The sequence below is a fragment of the Ochlerotatus camptorhynchus genome, unplaced genomic scaffold, assembly GCF_037179485.1.
Source record: "Ochlerotatus camptorhynchus isolate MF236.1 unplaced genomic scaffold, CSIRO-AGI_Acam_v1.1 ptg000096l, whole genome shotgun sequence".
NCBI lineage: Eukaryota > Metazoa > Arthropoda > Insecta > Diptera > Culicidae > Ochlerotatus > Ochlerotatus camptorhynchus.
This window is the reverse complement of record NW_027040586.1, coordinates 1256480-1262479: the sequence shown is the minus strand read 5'-3', so window position 1 is coordinate 1262479 and position 6000 is coordinate 1256480. Positions and strand designations below refer to the sequence as shown.

The 6000-nt window shown below is 41.2% G+C and overlaps 1 protein-coding gene across 1 annotated transcript in view; it reads left to right on the top strand.

Moving 5' to 3' along the window:
* The first annotated feature begins 707 nt into the window (after nucleotides 1-707).
* Nucleotides 708-6000, top strand: part of kek6 (kekkon 6) — a 1119682-nt gene continuing 1114389 nt past the window's right edge. The window contains exon 1 of the mRNA XM_065218988.1: nucleotides 708-2107. The gene's annotated coding sequence lies outside the window, so the exon portion shown is untranslated. The remainder of the gene's footprint in view (nucleotides 2108-6000) is intronic.

Sequence of the window (6000 nt, the reverse complement as noted above, 5' to 3'; positions counted from 1 at the left end):
TACTCTCATCGGTCGTGCACCATCCTAAAGTTTACTGACCTGCCTTCACAGAAAAATCACACTTAAACGATGACGTTGAGACAGCAACCCATCGGTTCATCCTCGCCCTCCTACCTCCGAGCGTTTCGTACGCACTTACGACGGATTACGTCCACAAGAATGAAGCATGCAATCTCCCTTTCAACGATGGCTATTATTTTCGTGCTACTCCCCTTGCACCATTATTGCTCGTAAACAAATATATCACCCACCCCAACATGCTCGTAACGAATGGGGTGCAAAGAGCAATCCTGTGAAGAAAATTGCTTTTCTTTCGATTTCCCTTGTCAAAAAGTGGCTGCGTACTGGCTGCTCCATCGATGCAGCATCCTGGTCCAGGAAAAGCAGCGGCGCTTCTACCGTATAGCGAATCCAGGACACGCACACCAACCCATGCCCATCATCGGTGAAGTTTGCATCCTATTCTAGAACCAAACACCCCCGTTGACGGGAGGAGCAAGGTTTGTGACACACTCGAAAGGTATGACGCTGCGCGATGTGTTCTGCGCATTCCGTGTGGCACCCGAGCGGGAACCGGGTCGTCCCGAAGCGGTCACGGTGCAACGGCCGACCGGAACCCGAAGCCAAACTGGACCTGACCTTCTTTCCCGTTCGTCGTCGAACGCGACTGGCACTCCAGTTTTCCTCAGACTGTTGTCCGTGTGTGACGCGCGCGTGGCGAGTTTTGCTCTCGAGGACACGACGACGACGTGATATCTACCGCGGGTGTACGCTGGGAATTCGACGTTCCGTGCGAATGCTGTTTTTTTTTGTCTGTGAAGGGTGCTCTGTAATTTGCTGAAGCGATGCATCCTCTGCTGCTTGCGAAATTAATGGGGTGGGAAAATTAGAGGAGGAAACGCAGATGGGAGAGTCACAGATTCCTTGCGGTCTGCTCGTTGTGTGAAAATTTCCGCGGAGGAAATATCGTGTTGTTTCCGTGAGTTAAAGGTGCAGGTTTGATGGTTGTTTTCGTTTGGGAGTGAAAATTTCGGGGTGGAGATGTTTTCCATCTTAAAAGAGTGTGCTTTTTTCGCTCGCTGCAGCGAGACTGGGCGGAAGATGAAAGGAAAATGATTTGACAGCTGGCGACCAGCAGCAGATGCTTTCGGAGCACTCGGGGAAGGAAGAGATTAGCGGATTTGCTCGGTGAAAGGAACTGAGTAAATCGAGTGAGAATAAATTGCTATATTTGAAGTTGGGAGGCAGAACGGGGATTTCAAGTGCCGAAGGTGGTGCGGTAGGTGGAAATCAAACGATTGCCCAAAGTCGAGGAGAAATTCAGTTTGTTTGTGGTGAAGCCGTTTGGGATTTGGAAACAAAATTAACCACCAGTGGATTCCGAGAAGTGCTTGAAACCGGGCAGCTCTGAAAATTTCAAAACTTCAATTCGATTTGGATCTGGATTCAATCCCATCACGAAAGTGGGAAGGCTAAATTTTCCAAGAAAAAAAAGAAAAAAACAGGAGAAGGAACCCAACGAAACGTACGGATAACAGGAGAAGTCTCGACTCAGTGGAAATCATTGAGGAAAAATAAGTGTTCAAATCTGATTCGTGGTTCTAAACAATTTTCGCTCCCTCCCGTAAGTCGAGATTTTAACAATCAGGTGCTCGCTGGCTTCCGTGGTGCTCTTTTTACGGTTAAGCTACTTTCTCGCCCGTCAGTGCCAGTGCCAGTGTGGTGTGTAGAAAAGGTACGTGAATCCCATCGAATTACACATTCAGTCCCCAAAAAGGGTAAACCAGAAGAAAAGGCAGCAGAAACCAACGGAAGAAACCAGTGTGGGTGTGTGGGTTGTGTTGTGTTCCTGATGTGGGTGCTGGGAAAAGGGAAAAATTTCAAGTGCAAAGAAAGCCGATGAAGAAAGGAAACTGCCGATTCGCGTGAGAGTGCTCTGAAGAAATCGGGAGGATTTACCCATACGTGCTATCCTGTTCACGAGAGATTTGTGTTTTCTGTTTACGGAAGTAACGGATGTAGGAAAAACGGTCTACATTTTGGCATTTTCCAGTGTGAACAAGAACGCGTGCTTGCCAGATCAAACGTCAGGACTTCCTGAATACATGTAAGTATATAGGCAATCTGGGCTTTTAAAGATTCGAGCGTCGATCACAGCATTGTGGCGTAATGTTGTAGGGGAAATATCTCTCAATAAATTGAATGTTCGGCAAGCGAGTGTTTCGTTGATTAGCTACTTTAAACTACATTATTCGTTATTGTCGGGCAACTTAAGCTGAAAAATGGTATCTAACTTGACCTACATTGTTCACCGGACCCTTGGTAATGAAAAATGAATTAGTTTGGAATATACTCATGCGATTTAAGATTTTTTTCATTTTGAATTTTTATGCCCTTGCAAATTTAGCGGAATTTGAGATTTGAAATCTGATAATTTTTTTTAACCGAAACGATATGCAATCTGAAGCGAAATTCCACGAAACCTGACGAAACGCTACAGAAATTTCCACGGAATACATAAAAAATAAGTTTTTTTTGTGGTCGAAACAAACCGAGACGAAATATTTTTTATATAGAATATGCAGGATTATCGAAGACTAGCAGCATTACATAGAAATAAGCTATTGATTGAAAGAATTTAGCAGAATTAAAAAAAATTGAGTAGGCTGCCCAAGTAACCACCATGCCCACTAATAGCACACTAATCGCCCTTTTTGCAATATAAGGTTAATATAGGGCTTCCAAATTTTATATCAGTCGTATATCAGCTTTATATTAAAAAAAAAAGGCGATTATGAGGCTTGTTGGTTACTTGGGTGATTTGGATCCCTGGTCCAGTACCACGCTAATCGGATTTTTCATGAAATGAAACAAATATACTAGCTCTCTTGATCTAATGAGAGTTCGCGCAAACATTTTTTTACGTGGGACTACGTCTGTGATTTCTATATGGGGGTACACTTTGTGAAAACCGAAAATGGAACATGTAACGAAATTATGAAAGATTTTGAACGTTAATAACTCAGCAGCCCCTGGATCAATTTCAATAATTTTATCACGAATCTACCACAAATTTTTCTATGCATCGATAGCATTGTCTGTTTGTTTTCAACAAAAATTTATTGAAAAAGTGGTACATGTCAAGCATTGTCCAAAAACGTCGAAATATCTAACAAATCCACCAATTACGTACATGCATATGCTGCTTCCCCAACACAGTCATCAGATAATCGTTTCTTGAAGAAACATGTCGATGTAGCATTGCAGCTTCCCCAACACTTTCATCAGGAAGTCGTTAGTAGATGAAACAAGTCGAAGAGGCATTAACCTGCAATCTACGGGCGCGTGCAAATAGGGAGGATACAATTGCGTAACATTCTCAAGTAACCACCAAGCCAGCTAATAGCCTGATAACCGCCCTTTGTAGTAGTATCTGAAGGTGGCTTCAAAAACCTGTTTCCTACCTAGTTCCTGTAGATAATAGGACAAATATAACGTTTGTTATGCTGACATTCATTAGAGATCGATAGTAGGCGAAATATATCGTTTGAGGTAAAGAAAATGATCGGTGAAATCAATAGTAGGCTAGTTGATATAAAGGACACAATAAATGAGTCTTAAGAGTGAGTTCGTAACGAACGGAAGCAAAAAATAAAAAAAATCGGCTGTTTAGCGAAAACTAGAAAACAGAAAGAAGGTTCCAATTAAAGCCGCTTGGGAATGGATGGTTCAGAAATCGAGTCCGGTCACGACAGTTCCTTCCAATCGAAATTGATAATTTCGTCCGCGTGCACGTGCACGTTAAGTGCACTCTATGAAACACCCGTGTCCAGCAGCAGTCACGCGGATACTCTTCCGAGTGCCCATTCATCGTAGCAAGGTTGAGGTTTCCCTCGCTGCGGCCTTCCAACCTGTCCCAGACACCAGTTTAACCCCTGTCCTGCAGCAGATGGGCCGGGACTCTTGCGAGCGCCCAATCATTGAACCGAAGAATATGGGATTGTCCGGTACGATTTGCTGATCCAGCTACACGCTACACCAAAACGTTTTGTTTTTTCCCGTGTCTTGGACATTTACCACTGCTACCAGTGTTTTGATCTATTGTGGTGTATCCTTTTTTACTATTTGCCGTGTGTTTTGATGATCAACCACTATTTAGAGTGATCTTCATCATTGTTCATCGGCATTATCCCAATATGGGATTGCACTTCAAATGAAGTTTACAACTTTATTCGGTATATTGGTCCAAATTTCTCCAGGTACGGTGAGTCCTTTATCAATAAATCTGCAACGTATATTAAATAGTGAAGCGTAATCTCACAATAAATGTTCAGAGCTTTCGCTAAGTCTTCCAATTTTCTTTTTAAATTATATTTACTAGGACAATGTCCTGTTATTAATCCAGTGTAGGTGCTTAAATCTGTTTTTGGAAAGATTGAGTAACCTTTGCGTACGTTGCGTCGTCGAGCTGTTGAGGTATTATTCCAATTGGATTGTACCTTGCATTTTCCCAGTTCTTCAATTTTCAGATTTGAAGGCGATAGACCAATGAACGGTTCGGGACCAATAAATTGCTGGGATGAGCCAAGCTTTGCTAATTCATCTGCTTTTTCATTTCCTTCAATGTCGCAATGACCAGGAAACCAATATAGATTTACCTTGTTACGACAGGACAATTTCCGAAGTTGATTATAGCATTCCCACACTAACTTTGAAGTGTAGATCATTGATTTTAGGGCCATTAAATGCTGCTTGACCGTCCGAAAAAATGCATGTGTTTGCATTCCTATAATTTCTTTTTAAACATATTTTTACACATTCTAGAATAGCAAATATCTCTACTTAGAGTACTGTTGGCCATTTACCCATTGCTAATGAACAGTTCATTCCGGGACCTGTTATTCCTGCCCCTACCCTGTTATCCTGTTTTGAGCCATCCGTGTAGAATGTTATGGACCCAGGATGAATTAACGGCCCTCCAGTCTCCCAGTCGTTACGTGTTGCATTAAATACATTGAATAGATGGTTGAATTCATGTGTTGTTGCCATAAAATCTTCATTCTTTAATATTAGTGGAATTAATTGAATCTCTTTCAAATTGCTCATATGATTTTTAAGATCTCCTTCAAAGAGCTCTTTTGTTCGCCTGAGTCTGAGAGCATCCCAAGCAGCACACATCCATCAAAATAAGATGCTGCAACTTGATTGTGACTGAAATAAGTTACATACAAGTAAGCACAACTGTTCAGTGACAAGTGTGCTGCTAGGGACTGTTTATTGCATCCAGTTGAATGAATTGATGTAAAGGAAGAAGATTAAGGAAAGCTTCTAAGGCTTTAGATGGAGTACTCCGCATTGTTATGGAGGTACCTCTGCCGTTTTTGAAGTCCTTGTTGGGTTGTTTTTTGCACTGTTTTTGGCCAAAAAACAAGTGATGTATAGATTGTTCTTGGTCTTACTATAGCTGAATAAATCCAATGTAGCATTTAAAGTTTGAGTCCCCATTTCTTACCAAACGTCCTTTTACTAATCCAAAGAGGTTGGTTTTTTTATAACTTGTTCTATATGTACATTCCAATAGAGTTTACTATTTAAAGTTACTCCTAAGTATTTAACTTCCGAAGAATATTTTAATTCTGTTCCTTCCATAGAAAGTTTTGAAAATAGGCCTTTCGGTCTTTTTGTAAAGGGTACAATCGTTGTTTTTGAAGGATTTATTTTCAATTCTTCATTTTTATGGAAATTTGACGACAAACTGATAGGTCTGAATGATTTGGGAGAAGTACTACTCGAACTTGTCGCCACGTTGTAGGAATATTTCTAAACAAAAAGCTTGCTCTAAGAAAACTAACTAAGGCCGGAATCAATACGATTTTACCTGGAGATTTGAAGAGTCTATAGCCCATGCAACTTAAGAATTAGTAAACATTACACTTGCTAGATTTTTGCCTGTTCATTGGACTGTCTTGATCCATTTACTAGTGAAATTTACAACATATA